At 39.7% G+C, this 25,031-nt stretch overlaps 1 long non-coding RNA gene across 1 annotated transcript; it reads left to right on the top strand.

Moving 5' to 3' along the window:
• The first annotated feature begins 4,931 nt into the window (after positions 1-4,931).
• On the top strand, positions 4,932-24,091 carry LOC140600672 (uncharacterized). Its single transcript, XR_012003847.1, has 3 exons — positions 4,932-5,159; positions 23,525-23,644; positions 23,741-24,091. It is a non-coding gene; the product is annotated as an uncharacterized lncRNA (long non-coding RNA).
• Positions 24,092-25,031: the final 940 nt, after the last annotated feature.

Genomic DNA, 25,031 nt, shown 5'->3' with positions numbered 1-25,031 from the left:
GATGATGACGATTATGACGATTATGAAGATGAAGAGGTTGGGCTCAATCCCAGGACCCTGGGATCATGACTTGAGTTGAAGGTAAACACTTAACTGTCAGAGCCACCGAGGCACCCCAAGATTTTTAAAAAATATTTTATTTATTTATTCATGAGAGACATAGACAGAGGGAGAAGCAGGCTCCCCATGGGGAGCCCAATGTGGGACTCAATCCCAGGACCCTGGGATCATAATCTGAGCTGAAGGTGGACGCTCAACCACTTATGCACCCAGGCATCCCCAAGATTTTTTTAAAGTCAAAGAACCATGTGGATCGAAGCCACCATACAAATAAGAATCATTCTTAGATATTTTATTGAGATGCCTTTTGATCCATATAGAGTTAGATTGAGAACCAGCAGGAGAGACAACGCTTATACTCATTTAGGAAAATTTCAGAGTGTCAATTATATGGGACAAATTTATCGAAGAGTTTCCACTCATTGGGGGGAAGAAACAGGAAATGGATTCTTTTTTTTTTTTCTAAACAAGTTACCAGCTCCGCACTCTCCAACCTTTCTGCTTGGTAGCAAGATTCTTTATGGCCTCAATCTGATTTCCTAATTTCTCAGACACTTTCTGTTAACAAAGCAGTCTCAAATCCATTGTGTGAGACTCAGTTTTGATTATTTTAAAACTTCATTCTCATGCTTCAATCAAAGCTATTGTCTCCCCAGTACTTGGAGTTGGATCAGGTGTATGAAGGAAAGAGGAGGCGGAGGTCCCTACCTCCACAGTGACATGACTCCCTTTCCTCTGTGCCCACCTTCACCTTTCATTTAGGTCTTTGCCTGTGGGCTAGTGTAATTATTGCCAGCAAGAGATCCAACACTCAAACTGCTCCTCATGCATAGATGGTCCCTTCTGGCTGACCCTCACCTGGAGGCTCCCCCAAGGAGTCCTCTGCTCAGAGTGCCTATTTGCATTGTGGCTGATTTCAGCGGGCACTTTGAAGAAATAGCTTCTCTCTCTCTCTCTCTTTTTTCTTTAAACTTAGCTGTATCCCTTAGTTGTCAAAACTAGGAAAATTGAGGAGAAACTAATTTCTCTGGAGTTTAATATATTTATTGTTATGTAAGTGTATAATATGTATACATTCATGTATGTATTAAACTTTAGCAAGATCTATCTATCATCATTTATCCTCTATCTACAGTCTTCAATCTTTTTTTTTAAGATTTTATTTATTTATTCATGACAGAGAGAGAGAAAGAGAGAGAGAGAGAGAGAGAGGCAGAGACACAGGCAGAGGGAGAAACAGGCTCTATGCCAGGAGCCCGACGCGGGACTCGATTCTGGGACTCCAGGATTGCGCCCTGGGCCAAAGGCAGGCGCTAAAGCGCTGAGCCAACCAGGGATCCCCTACAGTCTTCAATCTTTATCTAAATCCCAGCATAAGAAATCTTGAAACCCTTTCTCGAGTACAAGTCTTTTCAAACTTCTTTATTTTGAAAAGGGGCTCCCTTTCATTTTACAGAAAAAATCACTTTCATGATGCTATAGTTTCTCTTGTAAATTCAAACCTTTTTCCAGTGTTATTGAGATATAATTGACATCTAACATTGTATAAGTTTAAAGAGTACAGTGTAAAATTTAATATACATATATATTGCAAAATGGCTACTACTGTGAGTTAAGCCATCCATCACCCTGGCATTGGTGGTGGTAGGTTTTCCTGGTATCTAGAACTTAAATATTTTCTAAGCCTTCCTAAGGACCAGCCAGTGCTATTATCTCTTTCTGCTTCTTCTGCTTTTAGAAGCTTTGAGATGGGAAACTGAAGGGACCCCATGAAGGACTGCTTTTTCTTTTTTTTTTTTTGCTGGGACCTACACCCCCACCCCAAACATGGCTATTAGTACTGATAATGTATGTCCTCCTGTAAAGCTTAAAGAGTTAATGAGTACGTCCTCCTGTAAAGCTTAAAGAGTTAATGATTTCTTTGGAGTCTTCCAGCACAATAGATAGCATCTAAGGAGTGGATGGGCAAGATTGTCATACATGTTTTCCAAGACCAAGGACTCCAGATATCACTGGAACCAAGACCCCTGGCTCTGGAGTATAATGGACTAGCAGAGGACTTCTGGAGGACACCTGAGCACTTGTCTTTGCTGGACCAGTTCCTGGATGCCTCAGAAGACACGTACGCCAGACCACTGTCCTCAGTAAGAACCCCAAGACCTCAAGCAAAAATGAGACTCTCTCTCCTTTCCTTTTGGAGTCACCCAGATATTGTCTATTCCTGCATTCTCTATATACTTTCAATAACCTCTCCTCTTACTTCGTCGTGGCTCACATTTGACTTCTTTACCATGCTTAGCCACGGACTCTGTTGGCTGGTTCTGTGGGATTTCCTCTGGGTCCTTGGACCTGGCCTGCCTGCATCAGCTTGGCCTTCCAAAATGCAAGCACGGAAGCACTTTCCGTAAGATTGGCTCCAATTTTAGGCTCAGCTAAGACTTTTCCAAAAAATCTAGAAAAACTGCTTTGCTTTCCCAAGCCCTTAGCAAGGATCCCATTGTTGTGGACTGTCTCCTGCTGTCTCTCAGCAATGTCATTTTTTTCAGTTCAGAATGCCAGAGGCTCCCATTTAGGTGTGTAGCCAAATGTGCCCGACAGCTGCCTTCCCTAAATTGGGCTACAGAAGCTGAAAATCTGCCCAGAGTAGAACTGGGCAGATTTTTGGCTTTAGGGAAATCCTGGAGCAGCTCACAACTTTGCTTCCCCACATGTCTGCAACAGAAGGTGCATGGAATAATGATCAAGTGTTGCTTCCTAGGTGATTTTGTACCGTCTGGACCATGATTGGAGAGGGAGGTTTTCATGATGTTTCCAAAAACGTACATTGTTCTTCGTTTCTTGTAATGAACATCTTTCTGAGGAGAAGGAATCTTCCCAGAGGATGAAGAACCATGGCCTCTGGGCTTGGTTCCAAATATAATTGTGGAGCCACAGAGCAGATACAGCTTTATCATCTTTGGAAGCTCTAAATCTAAATCTGGTCCAAGTGGGCAGTCTCACCTTCTGACCCTAGGGCCAGGCCTCCAGATCGGTTTTTAAATTCCCCTAATGTTAATGATTTGCCTTCATAGTTACAAACTTCTGGGGATGATGGAATGTTCCATCTCTCTCTGCCTCTTAAGAAGGTAAAATGATGTTTTATTCTTTCTTATTAAAGAAGGTAGATACACAGTTCTGAAAATAGCATTTTCCTGCTAATGGCATCAAGATCGGTCTCTTTTCTTAAAATGTAATGATATTTTCTTAGGTGGGGATTCAGCATCAGGGATGGTTTTCAGCAGCCTTTTCCCTTTGATCATTATAATTGAATAATTATTATATACATTCAAATGTTCTATTTATGCTAATGCATTGGTTATAAAGAATGACACAACTATTCAGATTACGCTGGTTGCATTAAGAATGGAAAAAAGGCCGCATCGAGGTAATTTCATTTCATTATTTTTGTAATTATTTCTTCCTCATTAATGCTCTTTGAAATCTTCATATTCAAAGCTAGTGTTTATTGAACAAAATTGCCCTCGTTTAGGCTGCATCATTATTCACAAAGCCCATAAGCCTGGGAAACATTTGAGTATCCACCCTCTCTATGTTTATCAGTTGAGATTGATTTCTTCTCTTGGTAAAAGAGACCCAAACTAAAGAACTTAGAAATTTATTTCTGTCTGACATGGAAGTGTGGAGCATGAGGCAGTCTAAGGCTGGTGTTGTGCTCTATTCTACACCTTGTGAGCAATTCAGGCTCCTTCCAGCATGTTCATTCACTTTTTGTGCCTTATATTGTTAATGTCAATCAATGGCCCAAGATGGTTGCATTGGCTTCAGCTCTCTGGTTTACATTCCAACCTTACAGAAAGGAGGAAGGGCTGAGGCATGCTTTGTGGGTCTACTAGCCTTTAAGAAAGTTCCCTGGAGGTGCAACACATCATTCATTTTTGTTTAGATCTCATCAGCCAGATTTTAGGCATTTGGCCCCATTTAATGGCAAAGGAGCCTGAGAAACAACCCCCCCACCCCTCCCCCCCACCTTTTTTCTCTCTGAGCAGTCATGGACTAAGATAAAACAACAACAACAGCAACAAAAACAAACATAAAACTCAAAAAAAAAAAAAAATCCCCAGGATTCTATCACAATGGAAGACCAGAGAAAGTCTATTGGTAGTCAGCCAGTCGTCTCGGCCTCACTGTCCTCCAGCCTTTGAATGAGCCAGAGGGACGTGGTTGGAGCTTCCTTGAAAAGTAATCTAAATGAGGCCAATGGAGGGTCATTCATATTCTGTCCCCACTGCTGGCCTGATGGGCAGTTCGCCTTGGCTATCTGGGGAAAGACATTTCTTCCTCTCAGCCTGCATTTATTACGGGACCCGTTCATGCTCTTTAAGATGTTAAAGCTTTGAATAAAATGCAAATGTTCTCTGTGAATATTAATGGATTAGCTGGCATAATGTAGTACAAAGAACACAGATGTTAGAATTAGACAGAACCACATGTAATTCTGAGTCTGTCACTTAATAAATGAGTGAATATGGGAATAAATATGAATATCCTGGCCTCAGTTTTCTCATCTATAGAAAAAGTGCAATAATACTTTACTTGTTTTATGTATGCATAAATTATATCACGTTTACAAAGTGCACAGTTGGTGATTAAAAATGATCCCTCCTTTGCCTTTTCCTATTAGCCATGAACATAACAGCTCTAAGAAGATTCTTATATTACCACAGCATTAGGCTTCGAGCAGATGTAACTGATGATGGGTAAGTTTTGATAGGGGATGGCCAGAATTATTCTGGGGCCAAGGGGGAGCTTTCTGACAGAGCTACCTGAGTTGCTATGGTACAAGATTCTAATCAACATTAGGCAGGATTAGAACTCCCAATTGCATCCAGGAGGGTGTTTATTTTGACCTGTTGCTGTGATAGTCTAATTCAGTCATTTTAGCATGGGAGCATTTTGATATAATCTGAAATATAAACCACTCAACTTTCACCTGTTACAAATTGTCAGTCAGCAGGGGAAACCAGCATCCGGAGTGAACGTCAGGGGGTGTTTGAACAGTGGGGTGTGTGGTAAGAGTGAAGGTGAGACTCCAGCATGGGGTAAGGACCAGAGATAGCTCTTGCACATTTTTTCTTTTTTTAATAATAAGGAAAAATCTTGTCATTATTTTTTATCTTGGATACTGAAACACCCAAATCACCTTGTCAAATGAATCATGCCAAAATGTCCTCTTTCAAGTGCAATCTCAGTGCTGAATAAGCATAGCATATATCCTGCTTTGGAAAAAGACAGTCATTTAGGAGATGTGCAGTCTTTTAGAACTTCAGGAAATCATCAGGGAAAATGCAAGGACTTAAGATCCTTCAGAGGAACTTAGAGCAATCAGCATGCTGCACACCCACCATGTGTGCTGATAGTGTTTTTGAGCTTTTGAATTTGGGCATCGGCACGTGCTGTGGTCTAGGGTGGGGTTGGCCATGGGTGATTTTACTCCTCATAAATGACTGTTGTGAAGAATTGCTCCCTTCTTCCTCATTTACTGCGACCATCTCCATGCTGTATATGAGTTCAGTGAAGCAATAATGCACTAACGATGCCTTTCAGAGCTGTGTAAATCCTTTCCTTGATAAACTAGGAGCCTGTGGATGAGATAAATGCTGGAGAAGTGCGGAAGCTATCCAGAATCCTAAAGAAAAAGACTGATATGGGTCATAATAGGCACGTAGAGAAATTCCACTCAGAAGAGTATTTTTTAGGCCTCAGAGTTTTGTGTCATATTATGCTTTACTGTTTAAAAACATTTTGTCTGGCAATGCCTAAAAATTTAAGAGGAAAGAAAAAGAATCAGATAAATGTGACTGTATATCTTATCTTTGTTACAATGCAGTGGTGATTCTCTTTGTGTCAGCTTTGCTGTCCCTAAATAGGGATTTAAGGGGTAAAGTGAGGTAGCCATCATTCAAAGAAATATGGTATATTTTTAAAATTATTGATACATGACACTACACTTATGGAGTTATATCTGAGAAAGCAGTGAAGAGAGGATTTTGAAAAAGAAATACGTTAAACTGTCAGCTCTTACTTATAAGCGTTACAAATAGTTCCTGGATCAGATATATCAATGCCAGGGTCCTGTATCATAATTGTGAGGTGTAAATAAGACATTATGGTAGCAAAAAGTCATGTGACTTTTATGTAGAGAAATAAAAATGACCGATTGTCTACTATAAATTGGGGTGCGGGTATCATGTGAGGCAAATGTTAGGCCAAGAAATAAAATATGTGTAATATACGGTCATAATTTTCTAAGGTTTAAATCTCTCCATAAGGAAGTTGATCTTAAGTGAAACTGTGGATTGAATCTTGAATCCTTAAATTAACTATATGAATTTGCTGAATTTAAAAATGAACTCAAAATACATACTTTCATCCCAACAGAAATAAAACCTATTTTTCTTTTCTTTCTTTTTTCTTTTCTTTTCTTTTCTTTTCTTTTCTTTTCTTTCTTTCCTTTTCTTTCCTTTTCTTTTCTTTCTTTTTTCTTTTTTTCTTTCTTTTCTTTTCTTTTCTTCTTTTCTTTTCTTTCTTTTCTTTTCTTTTCTTTTCTTTTCTTTTCTTTTCTTTCCAACCAGGGAACCAGTTTGAACTGGATCAAGACTTAAATGTATTCAAAGTCCAAAGGTGTAAACAAAGATATGCCTGGGTCAAATAAAAATCCACTTTATCACCTCTTAAGAGGGTCAAACCATCAAAGTATTCTTATGAACAGATATCATTATTGGACAATAGGACAGGAAGAAGCAAGCCCCATCCCCTCCCTTTTATACATTCGACTCTGGTATACCTTGCAGCTTTAGATTTTTCATTCAGTCACATGGCACATTTTTCATTGTAAATATTTGCTTAATATATGACAGATTTCTCATTTCTCTAATATTTGATTTCATCTTGGGCTTTCTTGTTGGTTTTAATTGAAAGTTTCTTCAAGGAAATATGTTGGACTCCCAAGTCTAGATTCATCCATTCATGGAGGACACAGCTTGCTTGTGCCCTGAAATGCTGTGCTTATTGATTGACATGCTGAGGATTTAGACAGGTGTTCTTGCAGAGCGAGGATGCAGAAAGATAGTGGAAGAGAGAAATCTGGAAGCTGATAACGTGCCTCTCTTTACAAATGTTCACATGTGTTGAAGAAATTGATGACAAGCTCAGATTTTTTTTTTTTTTTTTTTAGTATGACTGATGTTCAGTTTAGTTTAGATAGAAGAAGAGCCATCTACTGTCTCTGATTAATCACCAAGGTGACTTGCAGTGAAAAACAGTCTCTGAGAAATTGCTGAGATTGAGAGAATGACAACAGGAGAGACACTTGAATGTCTTCAAAACCACTTTCCAAGCATTCAGACCTTGTCAGAGCCTGCCCTGGTTTTACACTGGGTGAACACTTCTTAGTACTTTCTCTCTCCCCAGCTAACATTCCCACATTTATTTACAGGCTACTTGGTGCTTACATTGGTGTGCCCAGGGTTTGGTATTTGGTGCTACATTATTTTTGTTTTATCTTCCCTTCAAATGCATTGAATTGAATTGAAAAATACTGCCATTAAGACACAGGCACGCACAGGAAAGGAAGGAGCAGGTCTGGCACCGTGAGGCAGGAATTGGGTTTGCTCTGCACTGGGGCTGGGTGTACCCGCAGAAGCGAGATCCAGCTTCTCCCAAAGGGGGTGGGAGCAGAAATGAAGAACATCTGAAATAAAGACTATGAACATTTTTTTAAAAAGGATTTTATTTATTTGAGAGAGAGGGAGAAAGAGAGAGAGAGCGAGCATGAGCAGGTGAGGGGGGTGAGGGCAGTGGGAGGAGCAGAGGGAGAGAGAGAAGCAGGCTCCTACTGAGCAGGAGCCTCACTAGGGCTCGATCCCAGGGTCCTGGGATCATGACCTGAGCTGAAGGCAGATGCTTAAGTGACTGAGCCACCCAGGTGCCCAAGACTATGAAAAGTTTTTAAAACTCCTGGATAAAAGATGCTTAATAAATCTACCACCTTAATTTTGTTTCTATTGGTTTCACTTTCATTTTGTTTTGTGTTTGGTGTGAATATCCCTAACATGTGTGGCTATTTTGATCAAATACTAAAGCTACCCTTTTGGACAAAGGACAGAGTCATGCTTACTCATCATTTTTCTTCCCCTGGTTATGTACCTTGGAATCAGAATGCTGGGCTGATGTGACCATGGGCTTAACCTAATGGCAAACTCTCATGGGCTGTGTTAGAGAGAAATTTGTATTTTGTTATCTTCGTGTTTCCTTGGAAGGAGATGTGTCCTTCCTCCCTGCAGGATGGCGGTGGCATTGGGGTGACCAGTGTGGCTCTCCCTGAGGCATCTTTACTCAGGCCTCTGCTGGGGAGGAGGAATGACTTATTTCATTGGTGAGATTGGTGAAAGGCTAATTTCTGTTGGACCTTATCACCTAGGCAACAAGGCTCAGCATTGAAAAGACAAGTGCCCATCACTTCTGCTCTTGGAGTCTCCATTTTAATGATTAAGCTTGTGAATGGGCTGTACCTTGCACTTTGGACTTTCGTTTAGAAGGTTGATGCTTTGATCTCCATCTTGTCAGTAGTCTTCATGTTTGTGTCTTTACCCTACTATAAGGAAGAGGAGGGGAGTAATTGGTCTTCTCAGTGCATCCTCTGACCAGGTGCTGGCCCAATGGCTGCCTAGGGCTTCCCACTGTTGAGACCTTTCCAGGACTGACCTGCTGTGGCTCCTCAACCATGTTGATTATCAGAATCATTTGGGATGCCCGTCAAGGATACATATTCTTTGTACCAACTCCAGAGCTAAAGAATCAACCCTTCATGGAGTAGGGTACAAAATTCCCTATTTCGAACAAGTTCTGCAGGTAAGTGTGGTGATTGGCCAAGTTTGAGAAGCATCTCCTGAGACTTTCCCCAATATCCTCCTCCATAATGAAAACTTCGCTTTATCTTGTCATATTCTTTCAGGTTGCTATTTAGGAACTGCTCAATGATTCAGGTAGGAACAATTGGCTTAATATATGACAGTTCCAAAAGAGGGTATCTGTGTGTGTCAACAAAGACCTTCTGTAAACAATGCTAGAACTGAAAGAGGGATGCCATTCCAGGCTCTGTGTCAGCCTGAGGCAGTGTACAGGGGTAGCGGTGATAGGAGCCCTCCGAGCATTGTGCAAATCACATCTTGCAGGCCACAGCTTCCTGTAGAACCCACACAGGCCCTCAGCGTGTATTTCAGGGTGACAGTCTTTTCTGCCCATGCTGCTGGACTTGGAATGAGAGAGTAGATGAAATGTAAATCCAAGCACATTTGGGAATGAGCAGTTCGTTCTTTTGAATAGATTGGCATGGAGTAGAAGATGCAGGTGACAGGCCAGGAGCTGGTGACATTCATAAATTATCAGATCCTAAAATTCACATTCTAACAGGATTATTTTAAAGAAGCTTAGCTCTCTTTGGGCGCATAATGTCTTATTCTTTCATCTTAAGCATTCATGTTTGATAAGAACGATCCCTCATGTAAATTCATTTATTGTAATTCAATCCTTCGTAAATTCCCTTGATATGGAGCTACAGAATGTTACTTTTCTTTTTCCTCTTGAGAAAGGTGCTAAAAATGCAATACTGCCTTATGGTATATGAATTCATCCAAAATCCTTGCAACAAATTCTATTGCCTTTTAGAAGCTCTGCCCCTCTCTAACTTGTTTTTCGTCTGCCAAATTATTGTCCACTTTTGAGATTTTATACGTATCTTTAAATTGTATACATATATATTAACTATATACATATACATATGTGAATTGGATTCAACCAAAGTTCTCCAATTGCTCAGTTTACTCCCTTCTCCTTTCCTGAGTAGTCTACCTTTCACTACTTTGATGCTTTTCAGCAATTTTGTTCCTCTCCACGGGATCGAATGCACCTTCAGAGTGACCATTCTAGTTAACCCCATGCCCCTGCCAACCAGAATCATAGTATTGGCAGGGCTGCCAAGAGATGATTGATGTGAGAATTGGTCACTGAACTTCCTGATGCTGACCTTAAGGCTATAAAGGTGTATTGTTTGTCTTTCTCTGGCAATCACAAGCTAAAATTAACATGATATGCCAGGTAGTATTAGTCTTGTGAGTATTTAGTTTATCGATTGAGTTAGTAGACGTCTGCCAGGCATTAAGAGTCTAAGAAAGAAGGGTTCTGGGTGCTTTGCTTTGCTGCAGATGAAGAAGCAGAGGGATTTAATCTGCATGTGAAGTAGTTCTTTCTGTTCTGTTGCACGATCAATGGGATTCGGTGTTCTACTTTGTAGATGGTTTATGCCTGGCAAATGGAGCTGCTCAGCCTTGGAGCCAGTGATGCTGTGTCTTACCAGTGATATGTCTGTAGGACATAGGTTTATTGAAATAGTAGTTGCTATGGGACAGTGAGTGAAGAATTCGGCTGCAAGAAGCAAGCAGAGCAGGAGGCCCTGTGTTTGCTCTGACCTCTGCAGTCTGATTTAGGACCAACGGAAAAATGCTTTGGTGTTCCAAATCCTAACCTCAGAAATTAATTTCTTTGAGATAATATACTTTACTTCCAGGAATTCTATGTGAACATGTTAAGTGTTTATGCTCCCTATGGTGTCAAGTTGTTATTTTTAGCCCTCTGAAATGCATCCTGATCACTCCCCAGGTACTAACAGCATTCTGAGAGCTGAGCCCAAAGATCAGGAAGTCTGAGAGCAGGTAAGAGTGGGATGCCACTGCTTACTTTCTCCTAAGAAAGGCACCTTGGTCCTTTGGCACAGTTGGCAGTAAGTTGCAATGGGCAGTGAGAGTAGTTGCCTGGTATTCAACCCAATAAGCAGATGCTTAAAATGGAGTCCTGAAACGTCTAAAGTCTGTGCTTGACTAATCGTTTTACAAGTCATTTTCTTGGTTCTTGAGAACCCTGTGCTCTCCTCTAATGCTTCCTAGGAAGGGAGTCCCATGGGAAGGCCCTCCTATCCTGGCTGCTTAGACTCATGTTTCTCCTGATGCAACTTCACTCAGGGATTTTTCATAGAGTTTTGGATATCACAATAAATTGCTGTCTGCCCATCCTTACTTAGGAATATGATTTAAATTTTAAAATATTTATACTCTTTTTTACATTGAGCATAAATACCTTTGATGCTGCTCCTTAAATCATAATCATTTTTAAGTAAAGGGAAAGATTAGCCAAAGAGATTGACTTTTAGGATGGACAGCTTACTGGTTTCGAAGGAAAAATGTATTTGTCAAACTACGTAAACATAGCCAGGAGGTATTAGTGACTAACACACTCCTTTACTTTCTACTGTCTTGTTTGTGGAAAGGGATGTGAGCCTTGCTCTTAGGCATGTGGGACAACGCATGGGGCAGTTTTCCACTTATTCTGAACCCCAGATCCTACTTTCAAAGCCCTTGGGTAATTGTATGCCTTGCCATTATGCTTAATGTTTTTTTTTTTTTTTTTTTTTTAAGATTTTATTTATGTATTCATGAGAGACACACAGAGAGACAGAGGCAGAGACACAGGTAGAGGGAGAAGCAGGTTCCATGCAGGGAACCCAATGCAGGACTCGATCCGGGGACTCCAGGAACACACCCTGGGCTGAAGGCAGGCGCTAAACCACTAAGCCACCCAGGCATCCCTGTGCTTAATGTTTTGTAATTTCATCCTTATAATTTCTATGAAAGGCAATCAGGGATTTTATCTTTCTTTTTATAAGTCGCACTGTAAACAGGAATAATGGGTCTTTTCCAGAGAAGGAAACAGAGCACAGATATATGGATTTATACGTGTGTGTGTGTGTGTGTGTGTGTGTAGTCAATTCTATGCTATACTATAAAAAAGGTAAAGGAGATGGAGAGGAGCAACACAGAGACTACAAATAGACAGTTTTGATATACAACTGAGAATGGCAAAGGCTCTAAAGACTGAAAATGTTTATATTCACAGTACATTATAAGAAACTGATAAAGTGGCTCCTACCCAGGACAAGTCAATTTTATTGAAATTAAATTCTCTATAGTCTGCACCTTGAGTTTATAAAACACAGCCATGTAGACTTTTGCAAATAAAATCATAACAAATTCTCCAAAGCAGAAATTATAAGCTTAGAATCATTAATATTACCCTGTATGTTAACTAACTGGGACTTAAATAAAAACTAAAAAAGAGAAAAAACATAAAATGCATTAACATTTGAAATAAAGGGGATCTTTGTCAATTCACCTAAAACAAAACAATACAAAACAAAAGCTTCTGAACATCATATGATTTAAAGATAAGTTAAGATGGAATTTATGCATTGCTTAATACAAAAGGGGAGTAAGGACCTTATATATAGAAACCTATGAAATCAAGTTGAATGTTACTCAAAGAAAAATTCATAGATTTTAATTCATTTATTAGAAACAAAGATTGAAAATCAGTGAGCTAAGTGGCACCTGGGTAGCTCAGTTGATTAAGCATATCTGCCTTTGGCTCAGATCATGATCCCCGGGTTCTAGGATCCAGTCCCCTCTCACCCTCTCTTTCTGCCCCTCCCCCTGTACATGCTCTCTCTCTCTTTCACTCTCTGTTTCAAATAAATAAATAAAATCTTTTTTTAAAGAAAGAAGAAAATAAGTGAGCTAAGATTTCAACTGAAGAAACTAAAAGAGGATAACAAAGTAAATCAAAAGAATCCAGAGGGAAATATTAATGCAGACAAAAGAAATCAGTATAGACAAATGCAGACATCACCAGAATAGAAAATAAAATGTAGAAAATGCTTAGTCCAAATAGAAACTTTTTCTTAGAAATAATCAATGAAATTGTTAAAACTCTGCCAATGTGATCAAGCCAAAAACAATAAACGAATGACAAAAAAAATTAAGAACAAAGAAAGAGGATTTACCTGAAGCTAAAGAAGACATTAAAAATATAGAAGGGCAGGATTTACTTTGGTATGAGAGCATGTGGAGCTCCATAATCACATTCCTCAGTAACAAAAGCAAAGCCAGGGAAAACTTTTTTTTTTTTTTTTTTTTTTTAAGTTTAATGTCTCTGTGCATAACCCGACAGGCAAATAACAAATGAAGAAATAGTTTATTCAAAAAAAATCTACTAAAACTTTATAAGGACTGTGAGAGTCTATGGCATTTGAACAATGGCCCTCTCCCTCATCAACCATACCCCAGCTCAGCTTGAGGAAAGCTCTGTCTTGGATGGTGGTAGCCCAGAAGATGGGGCATGCTCTTCCTTCAGCTTTCAATAAAAGCTTACCTGTCTCACTGAAAACGGCAAACAATGACTATTTCTCATTCCCTCTAACTCCAAATTGAAGAGGTCAAGATCCAGTTGAATGTGGTCTAGAAGTCAAGGGCTTGCTTTCTCCATCTAGCCCCTAACCATGGGATGGAGGCTGTATCCCCCGTGTAAAGAAATGACACCAGTTGGTCTCTCCAACCCACAGAAACAAGCAAAAAGAATGAGAAAAGGTGAATATAAAGGTATATAACAAAATATAAATATATAATTATTCTTCTTTCTTTTCTCAATGTCTCAGATATGAAATTGTATAAACTAAGAATTATAACAATATATTGATGGGTTTGTAATGTACATAGATACAATATGCAGAACAAGAATAGCACAAGAAAGGATAGAAGGGAATAGAGTTATATAGGAGTAACATTTTTATCTCATTGGAATTAAGTTAGTATAAATCTGAAGTCATTTGGTAAGTTAAAAGGACTGTGATAAGCCCTGGAACAGCCATTAAAAAAATGACTTGAAAAAAATCATTCAGGGAATTAAAATATTCCACAAGAACATACTCACTTGAGAAAGGATACAGTAAAGGAGAAAGGAAGGAGCAAAAAAAAAAAAAAAAATGACCTAAGTAAGATACATAGAAAACAAAAAGTAAAATGTCAACTATAAATCCAATTATGTCAATAATAACAATAAATATGGAGGAATTAAACAATATACTCGTAATGCAGAGATTACTAGCATGGATAAATAAAAATGATCCAACCATATGCTATCCACAACAGAAACACTTTAGATTCAGATATAAATAGATTTAAAGCAAAAGGATGGAAGAGAATGTATCATACAAGCAACAATTGTAAGTAAACTAGAGTGCCTATACTAATATCAGACAAAATAGAGTTTAAAATAAACAATGTTTTTAGAGATAAAGAGGAGCATCTTATAATGATAAAAGTTTCAAACTATCAGAAAATTATAATGATCATAAACATATATGCACCTAACAAAATATGTGAAGCAAAAGCTGATTGGATTGAGTGAAGAAGTAGAGAATTTAACAATTAGAGTCAGAGATTTCAATACTTTACTTCAATAATGAATAGAAAACAAGGCAGAAGTAGAAAGCCTGGCAACACTATATACAAGGTAGTCGATATCTCTAGTAGAGCACTCCACTCAGCCATATTAAAGTGCCTGTTATCTCAAGCACACATGGAACATTCTCTAGGATGGACCAACTGCTACACAATAAAACAAGTGCCAATATACTTAAAACGATTGTTATCATACAAAGTATGTTCTCTGATCACAATGGATTGAAATTTGAAATCATTAACAGAAAAAGACCAGGGAAATTCACAAATATGCGGAAATGAACACACTATTAAATAACCAATGGGTCAACAAAGAAATGGCAAGTTGAATTAGAGAACATGTTTGAAATGAAAGCACACGAAGACACAACACACCAAAACTTATGGGCTACAGCTAAATAAAATGGTGCTTAAAGGAAAATTTATAATGATACACATCTATATTGGAAAAGAAGAAAGATCTAAAACCAATAACCTAAACTTCCTTTTTAAGAAAGTAGACAAAGAAGAGAAAATAAAACTCAACTAAGCAGGAGAAAGAAAACAATGATGATCACAACAGAAATAAATGAAATGGAGAATAGAAAAAACAATAGAGAATATTAGCTTAGCCAGAAGTTGGCTTTTCAAAAAGAAGAATAAAAGACACAGATCTTTAGCTAGGCTGACCTAGACAAAAGTGAGAACAATCAAATTAGTAAAATAAAAAGTTAAAGAGGGAACACTACTGCCAAACTTACTGAAGTATGAAGAATGATAAGGGAGTGCTGTTAACAGCTGTATGCCAATGATTTGATGACTCCGACATAATGGACACGTTCCTAGAGAGAAAGATACTACCTAACTTGGCCAGTGAGAAATAGAGAGTCTGCATCTAGAAAAAGATTGAAATAATAATAAAGACTTTCTAGAAAAGAAAAACCTGGGACTGGATGACTTCACTGGTAAGAGCTCCCAAACATGTAAAGAAGAGTTAATACCAATTCTTCACAAACTCTACCAAAAAGTAGAAGAGGAGGAAACACTTTGACTCATTCCATGAAGTATTACCCTGATATCGAAATCAAACAAAAACACTGAAAGGAAACAATAAGGCAATATATCTTATGCAGACAAACATAAAAATCCTCAACAAAATACTAGCAACCGAGATTATGAGCCATGACCAAGTGGTCTAGAATATAGTCCGTGCTGGAGAAACAATAGACTATTGACCAAGAGTTTTATATCTAGTAAAACTATTGCTCACAAATGAATAAGAAATTGGTATTTTGATATTAAAAAAACTTAGAGAATTCTTCAAGGGCTGACCTGCCTTACAAAAAATACTAAAGGAAATCTCAGGCTGAAATGAAAAAAAAAAAAAAACTAGAGGGTAGCTTGAATCCATATGAAGAGATAAGCAGTACGTGGTGTCATCCCCAGCTGCATTCAGATCCCAGGTCAATCATTTTTGACGATGACAGTCACACAATGACTTACCCTCTCTCACCTATCCCTTCATGGACAAAGAATGGTTAATCACACATGCAAACATGGAAATCAACACAGGTAAAGCTCCTGGCAAAATGCTTGGCACATGGTAGGTGTCCAGGAACAAGTGGCTGTGTCTTGCATTTGTTTTTCCATCCTCATGGTGTTTGTTAGCGAGGGTATTTTTTTTTTTTAATTTTTTATTTATTTATGATAGTCACAGAGAGAGGGAGAGAAAGAGAGACAGGCAGAGGGAGAAGCAGGCTCCATGCCGGGAGCCCGATGTGGGATTCGATCCCGGGTCTCCAGGATCGCGCCCTGGGCCAAAGGCAGGCGCCAAACCGCTGTGCCACCCAGGGATCCCTAGCGAGGGTATTTTTCTCCAAGTTCTTGACTTTTCTCTTCTTCCTGAAGGGCAGGAAAGCTTTCCAGCCCTTGGGCATGTAATGTTTAATTTATTTATTCCAGAGCCGAGGAGATCTTTGGAGGATTGCGCTCTAGGCAGTGCCACTGGGGTCCTTCTTTGTCCTTTGCATGAGACAGGTACTCACAGCTGCTGCACCACCCTGCCCCCCAGCCCAGCTGGTGTCAGCCAGAGGCCAGAGGCCAAGAAGCTGCAGCTGCTGTAGTTGATCGCTGCTCCCCCCACTCAGTAGGAGTGGCCTCAGGACTCTCCTGGGGAGAGTGGTGGGGCTGGCAGTTACTACTGCAACCAGTTGGGGGGAGGGGGGTCAGCTCCATGGCTGTTTCTCTACCTGTTCTTCAATCCTGCTTGCCCTATGCATGTCCTCCTCGACGGCCCCAGCTCCATGTATCAGCACTGGTCATCCTGGTCATCCTGAATCAGAAGACACCTGCTCATGGTGTGTACTTTTGGGTCCCTTGAAATTTTGCCTCTGTGATGCTGAAGATAGATGGGTCTATTTGGACATTGCCTTTAAAAAACTCATCTCTTCTTGACAAACCATGAGAGACTCCTAACTGGGAAGCAAACACAGAATTGCAGAAGGGGAAAGGGGTGGGGGGATGGGGTAACTGGGTGACGGACATTAAGGAGGGTGCTTGATGGGATGAGGGCTCGGTGTTATACCATATGTTGGCAAATTGAATTTAAATAAAATATTAAAAAAAACTTCATCTCTTCTCTATCCATACCCTACTGTTTCTTTCACAATAAAATTTTTGTAAATATTTAATGTCTGAGGGGGTTCACACATGGCTGTGAGTTATCTGATCTCATTCTGGCTGGAGCCGAGATTGTGCAAGAATTCCAGGGTGCTTTGGCCTCTCACTGGCCAGAGAATATGAGTTGGACCAACAGCATGGAAAGACTCCGGCTGTAACTGTCAGCCGCTCCAGGACCTGTTAGAAAAACTCGTGTGTATGGAGCATCTGTCTGGAGATAAGGAAATGGGGTTTGGTATTTCCTTTCTGTGCCAATGTCCTTCAAATTAACCTATGCAAAGTAAGAGAACAGACCCCTCTGAAAAATCTTGTTATGTCGCACATTATTTACTCTGCCATTTTCATATTGTTTTCATGCTCCTCACAGGCCGTGAGTTACTCAAGGTTAGGCGCTTCCCTTCCTCTGTGTCTGCAGATGCATCTTCAGATCTACCTGAAAGCAAAAGCTCTGTTTTTTTGCTGGACTGCTAAAAGGTTCTAATGAAAGCAGTGGTTTGCTTTGCTAAAAGTGAAGTTGAAAACCTTTTCATTTTAGTAATGGTTGTAGGTGATAGGAGGGCTTTTCTGCTTTATTGGATCTTACCTAGCAAAACTGGCAGCGGAAACTCTCAGAGCTGTTATTCTGAACCTCACTTTGCCACGTTCAGGCCTCAGGAGGGAGCCGAGGCCGGAGTAAGCAGGGCTGGCAGAGAGAAGACTTGAGTCACTGCTTTGGCATCCAGTGCCCAAGGCAACCATCAATATTTTATCACTGAGCTCAGACACGGCAGTAGATTCTTCCTGGGGGGGTGCTCCAGGCAGGCACTACCTGCTGATGGGAAATGGCAGTGGAGATGAAGTCCGTTTGCCAGTTTACGTGGACTGAGTCCCAGATGTCCTCTAAATCTCCCTTTTTGACTAACCTCTTACTATCCACTCACATTTCTCCTTTTGCCTAATAAATAGGGACCTCTCCAAATCTGAGCATAGTCAGCGGACCCTTTCCCTTAAGATTCTTTTGGTGTTATTATTAACACTTAAAGTGTTACTAATGATTTAATGAGCATTTGTTCAATTATATTTTGCACTGGTTGAGTTCAATAAACCTGGTCTTGCAGTAGACGCGAAGTTTATTTTTTCCTCGAGAAAGTACTTGCACTCAAAAAATGCCACTCGCCCATCTCTAGGAGATACTGCTTCTTTGCCCTCAAAACCTCTTCTTTCTCCCCAACTATCTATACCCCACGTATTCTACAAGACCTAGAACATTCAGGCCTCACCATCCTTTCTGAATTTCTCTCACTACCCCAGCTGTCATGGCTCTCAGTTCTTTCTCCAAAGGGAACCTGGAGGACCATGCTTAGTTGACCTCTTTGGGGGAAAAATATGTAGATTAAAAGCTGGTAGAATCTCTGGTAGTGCTGGAGATAGTACTTGGCATATAGTGGGCTTCTAGTCAATGTCTGCGAAGTGACTGGACAGGTATGTATAGAGATTTACAGTTTATCGAATTTTCTTTCACACACATTGTTTTCCTATTAAATCCTCAAAATGTTTCTGCAGGCAATTATCATTCCAGAAGAGAATTCTGAAGCTCAGAAAGATTGGGTAACTGTTTTGGAGATGCACAGCCAAGTAAGAGGCAGAATTGAGACTCAAACCTTCCAACTCTAAACTCTCATTCCTCCTCCCGCCTCCCTAATGTCCTGGTACTTTCTGGTTATGAGCCATTAAGCTGTGACATGTCATTCACTGCTAGATTCTGGGTTCACGTGGTCTGTACATCTAGATTATAAACTCCTCAAGGGTAAGGTAAATATCTTACTTTTATTCTCCTTGCACCTCTTCTCTCATTATTGTAATAGGTTGGCAATTCTAAAAGCATGCATTGGATATTGTCTGATCACTGGATGCCACAAATCACTGTAAGATTAATTTTTTTAGACTTGCTTTGCCAAAAAACTGATTTGTCTAATGAGGTCATTAAAAAGAAGCATGAAATATATTCAAAAGAGTATGGAATTTTATGCTGCGATGGCAGTATCTGAGCTGCCTGAGCACATATAAAAAACCATTAAAGAAGCTGGTGTGCTTATTAAATCTTACAAAAAATTTTCCTTTAGTCATTGTAATTGAAAAGACTTCAATATAACACTTGCCTGCCAAGAATCACAGATGATCTAGTGGGACAGAGTCTAATAATAAATTCTGGCACTTAGAGATAGGTCCTAATTCTGTAAAGGTCTCTTGCCCCCTTTTCTGAATAAGAATTTTCCCAGCAAAGGAACAATGGTCAGGTAAACCTAATACGTCCCCTTGAACTCATCCGCATTATGCAAATATATAAATATGTATTCTAAAGTAAAATTAATGCTACCTTCTGGGTTATACAACAATTTCTCTGATATCTAATGCTACCAGTTAGCTAACTTCTGGTTGTGATATGGCCCAATTTTGTTCTGTAATATATGGTCTGAAATCATATTCTCATTCAGCAAGAGCTGAGGGCAAAACCATCCCATGGTTAGTCATTATAAAATCTTATGTTCAGCCAAAATCTTACTACTTGTGACTTTAAATCTTTTTATTATATTTTCTTGCTGGAGAAAACGAAAGAAATTCTTTCAAATCTATAACGAATCAATGAATATAAATGCAATTTAGGGAGGCTTTCATGGTTGCCTGTGATGTAGAAGCCATCAGGCTAGGGACAGGTACAAGGGTGAGGGACAGGCATTATCCCTTCAAATAGCTTAGAAGTGGGTATGGAGTTAAGACAAATATGTTTTTTTTTTTTAATATTTTATTTATTTATGACAGATACAGAGAGAGAGAGAGAGAGAGAGGCAGAGACACAGGCAGAGGGAGAAGCAGGCTCCATGCACCGGGAGCCCGATGTGGGATTCGATCCCGGGTCTCCAGGATCACGCCCTGGGCCAAAGGCAGGCGCCAAACCGCTGCGCCACCCAGGGATCCCTGTTTTTAAAGTAAGTTCTGCAAGAGATGTTTAACCACAGGGCAGTAAACAGGAAGGAGAGATTATAGCTGGCTTAAACAATTAGGATAGGCTTCATGAAGGTAGAATTCAGACTGAGTCTTAAATGTGAAATTGGATTTTGAATGACAAGGGAACATCATGGGTGAAGTTAGCAGTGAAAAATCCAGTTTCCCCAATCTCAGTATATGCAAAACAATAGTGGAAAATAATTGGAAATGTAGATGGAGTGATTGGGTGTGTGGGGTCATGATCAACGAGGACTTTGAATCTTTTTGTGTAGACTGTGAGATCTTCTATTGGAAGATTTTTAACCAAGGTACTTCCAGGTGTTGGAAGTCTGGGAGAGATCATAAAATCTGGTTTAAGAGGGACAATTAGAGCCCTAAGGGTGCATAAATTTGGGATATGATTGTATACTTTCAAATACTGAAAGACAGTTTTCATGTCTGGCCAACAGTCAACTTTTGATCCTATGTGAGTATTCTCTGTTGGCTTCCCAAGTTTATCCTCTACCCTTTCCCACCTGCTTAACCCCACATAAACTGACATATATGGACTGATGTTAGTGGGTATGCTTGCTCTTTGATTTCTGGCATTGTCAATGGAAGGTACTGGGTGGAATTCTGGGGCAAGGTGCTAGTGGTCATGGCATTATTCCCCTGGCTCCTCCATGCCATGGCATGGTGCAGATTGGCAGTGGCCAGGCTCCTTTAGCTACAGGACTCACAGGGTTTTGGTAAGACCTTCCCCCACCTTCAGTTCTAGGGGATTGACCTCTGTGGAGGGTTACCTCCCTTGTTGGTTCTCTTACTTCTTTAGATTTTCCTCAGTTGTCCATTTTGAGTGTGTCACATGTTTCCTGAGGGTACCTTTAACTGTTTGTCATTTATCTTGGTTTTAATAGTGACTAAGCTGGGGCAATTTTCCAACTTTCCTCAAAATGAGAAGCCAGAATTGCACATAGGGCTTCAAAAAGTGGTTTAATCACTGAAGAAGAGAGCGGGGTCTCACTCTCATTAGCCTTTAAGCCAGGTTTCTATTAAGGCACAATTAATTTCTTCTTAGAGGAATTGTTTACAGCTAGATTAACATAATATTGTTTACCCAACACTGACCTGTGAAAATAGCTTTGTTCACAAAAAATCTCTGTTGTAGTACAGTTTATTATAATCGGTTTTCTCTGATTTACCACAAAGCCAAGTTTGTCCTAAAAAACCCAAGTTGGACTTGGAGACGGGTGACACATGTGTAATACAGGGTTGGTTCCACTGGGAAACTCATCCCCATTGCCAGGACAGCCAGGGCCCCTTGAGATGCATTCATGGGGACTTATAGAAGAGTTCGTCTTCATTGTCACCTCTGAATTTTCAAATGTTTCAAAAGAAGCTTTTTTTTTTTTTTTTTTCTTTTCTGTTTTGTTTAACTTACATCTTATTACCTCCATGAGGCAGAGAAGGATATTTCCACAGATGTAAATTTCACCTTCTCTGACTTTGCTTCTCCCTCCATCTTGTCCTTGATGCTTCAAATGAAAGCTCTTTTCCCTAGGAGCTGAAATTTCCCCACTTCTCTGAAGGCTTGCTTCCTATGTCTAAGGACCAGGAATGTGTTCTACAATCCTTTTGATGTCCCCCATCACTTGGAATGGAAGAGGCCCTTAGTTTTTCTGGACTGGTGAAAGGATAACAAAGTGGTTTCTTGGATAAAAAACAATTTGAAAATGGGAACTCACATATGCCTTGCTCAGTTAATTGAAGAATTATAAATAAAGTCTTTTAATTTAAGAACTGGAAATATTTCTATTTATATTTCTGTGTGACATTTCTTAGTTGGCTCTTACTGGTCCTTCAGAGCTTATCTCCAGAATATGCCTGGCCTTAATGCATATATTGTGCCTTGACTTCAACTGAGCTAGGATTGGATGTCACTCCTCAGCATACTTAGACCACCTTGGTCACAAGACTTTATACTGCTGAGTTGGTCTCAAGTAGCTTCCATTCCAACCCCCCACCCTCTTTTTTAAAGATTTTATTTATTCATGAGAGACACAGAGAGAGAAAGGCAGTCATAAGCAGAGGGAGAAGCAGGCTCCGCAGGGAGCCCAATATAGGATTCCATACCAGGACCTCCGGATCATGACCTCAGCCAAAGGCAGACACTCAACCATTGAGCCACCCAGACATCCCCATTTTTTCCCCTTTTAAATGATAAACTTCTTGAGGGTATGCACCATCTCCTTTTAACTTTCCTGATATACTTGATGCTAAGCACAGAGCCTGACACATGATAGGTATATAACAAGAGCTTATTGAAAGCAAGAATGAACACAAATGAAGATAAAAACCATTATATGGGCTTCTCTATTTAGGATCTGAGTTTTAGTGTATACAAGAATAGCTGAGAAAAAGCTTTCCAAAAAAATAAAAATAAAATAAATAGAAGAGCATACTCTTGTACTCTGCCCTTCTGTGTCCCTTCTCCCCAGGAGAGATTCTGTTTCATCAAGACTGGGGTAAAGCTCCAGAATGTAAATGTTTGAGAACACACACTAGTGGTTATGGCAGAGGCAAAAGATAAGAATCATTGATCTGATTTCTCCTGGGAGCAAGAGGGGTGCTAGGGAATTTTGCCTCTGGAATTCACTGAAAACTGCAGGAAACTTGAAGCTTCAGATGCCTTGCTTTACTCTGTTTTGTTACAAGTCAGTGTTTGGGAATCAAGAGAACACTTTACTCTTCCCAGTTTGAAATTAATGGTTTTGTGAAGACCTGATGGATTGGCTGAATGGCTTTGCATTACGAACACACTGAAACAAACCATGGTAAGAATTAAAGAACGTTTTGGTGAAAATTTAAAATTCTTAAAAGATTACCCAGGATATCAGGAGCTTTCAGGTTGAGATTTTCCATTTTTTTCTGGGAAAGTTAAAATTTCCCCCTTAACTGGCTGCTCTCAGTGAATTCTTGCCTTTGTGAAGAATTTGCTTGGTCAAGTGACCTACCTCTCTCCACATTATTAATTTTCTCATTTTCGGATTCTTTCCAACAGCAAAGATGCTAAAATATCTCATATCTCTTTTTCAAAAAATTATAGTCTCCACTTAACCCTCCAGCTAATATTCTATTTTTCTGCTCTCATTTATAGCCAAACTTTATGGTAGAAACTTGAAGAACACTATCTGGACTGATGGGGACACATTTAGCACTGCAGTCATAAACAAAAGAAGCGGGTTTTGGAAAGGGCTCAAAGAAGGGATAAGAGTATGATTTATGTAGGCTAGCAGAGCAGCAGTCTAAAAATACTTATTGGACTCACTCAGGGCCTAGAAGTGAGAGTGGTAGACAAATCTAGCCATCAGTTGAAGAGCACAGACTGAAGGGAGACAGGGAAGGAGGACAGTGAATCTGTACTTTTCTTCTAACAGCTTTTCTGTGAAGAGAAGAAAAGATGAAGACACATGCTCAGAGGAACATCAATTTGAAAATTATGTGGCATTATGGAATCTGGGTGAAGATTGGGCCATTGGATTATTTGGAACAGAAGGGTGAGATTACTTAATTAAAATTGGTTGCACTTGACTGTGTGAACTGCACTCTTGTCCTCAGACTCATCAGCTGATTTTCTGATTTTTATGGTCTAGGAGTTGGAAGAGGGATCATGTATACCCCAGAGAGATTCTCTTCTTATGGTACCGGAATAACATTGAGCAACACTAAGTACCTGGTGTTGTCAAGTTCAGAGGGACCTCCATGTGAGATACCGAATTGTCATGGTTGACAAAGGGACGTTGAACATCAGTAACGCCTGAGGTCAATTCTGTCCAGTGCATTCTCCTTCCAATGTGACTACAATACAAGAAATACCATCATTAGAGCTGATTCCAAGAACATGATGTTAACATATTGAATTGTATTAGCTTAGATTTGGAAGAGTTCCTGTAGTGAAGTTAAACCTGTGATCCAGTTTAGAAAACTATTTCACTATCATTATATAAAACCTTAGTTTGAACCTGCCTATGAGATGCTTACTCATTTCCAATTCATTTTTCTTCACGAGGAGAACTAATTGCCATCTGAGTTAACTAGAGCACCTTGCTGTCACTTAACCAAGGGGAGGGTCCTCAGAGAATGTCTCAGATTCAATTGCTGGTTTCACCTCAAGCTAATTATTCCTGTTACCTCTTTAACTTACAGGTACTTTTCTGGGAAATGGATACACTGATCATACTTATCTCATCGAGCCTATGTAAATATATATACATCCACATACATCCACTCATAGGTATTTCTTTCTCTGTCCATCTTTTTTTCTTTCTCTCTAAAGAACCATAAAATCATACTTGAGGCATACTTCCATGGCAGAAACTGTTCTACGTATTTCCCATAAATAAACTCATTTAATTTTCAAGACAGATCTGTGTGTTTAGGTAGCTTCACATATGAAGAAACAGGCACACAAAAGTTAAGTAACTCACTCAGCTGGGATTTGAAGTCAGGCAAAGTAGCTACTGAGTCGGTACTCAATCCTCATGCCACCTTTCCAAGGTAATGCATGTAAAATTCATTGACATTGGGCCTGCCACAGTTTTTTTCCTTTGCACTACTATTATTACTTTAGTCTCACGTTAAACTCTTGTTATGGTTCAGAGTATCTCCCAAAGTGGGAGAAATAAGATCGCCGAAGCTGAGAGACTAGGAGAGGATGATTCTCACTCCCCAGGATACAAACAGTAGTGTGTTTTGGCAATAACCTCTGTCTGCTTCTCCAGCATTTATTTGAGTTTTGTTAAATGTGATTATATGACACACCCCCTAGGGAGAAACTAATTTCTTGGGGTTCTCAGTACAGCATCTAGTATAGCACACACACTTGACAGTTTACTTCCAAAGTGATTATCACACTTGTGTTAATCTATCAGCCAGCAAATGACC

This window comes from Canis lupus, chromosome 12 (genome assembly GCF_048164855.1).
Source record: "Canis lupus baileyi chromosome 12, mCanLup2.hap1, whole genome shotgun sequence".
Lineage (NCBI taxonomy): Eukaryota > Metazoa > Chordata > Mammalia > Carnivora > Canidae > Canis > Canis lupus.
This window is presented reverse-complemented; position numbering and strand designations above follow the sequence as displayed.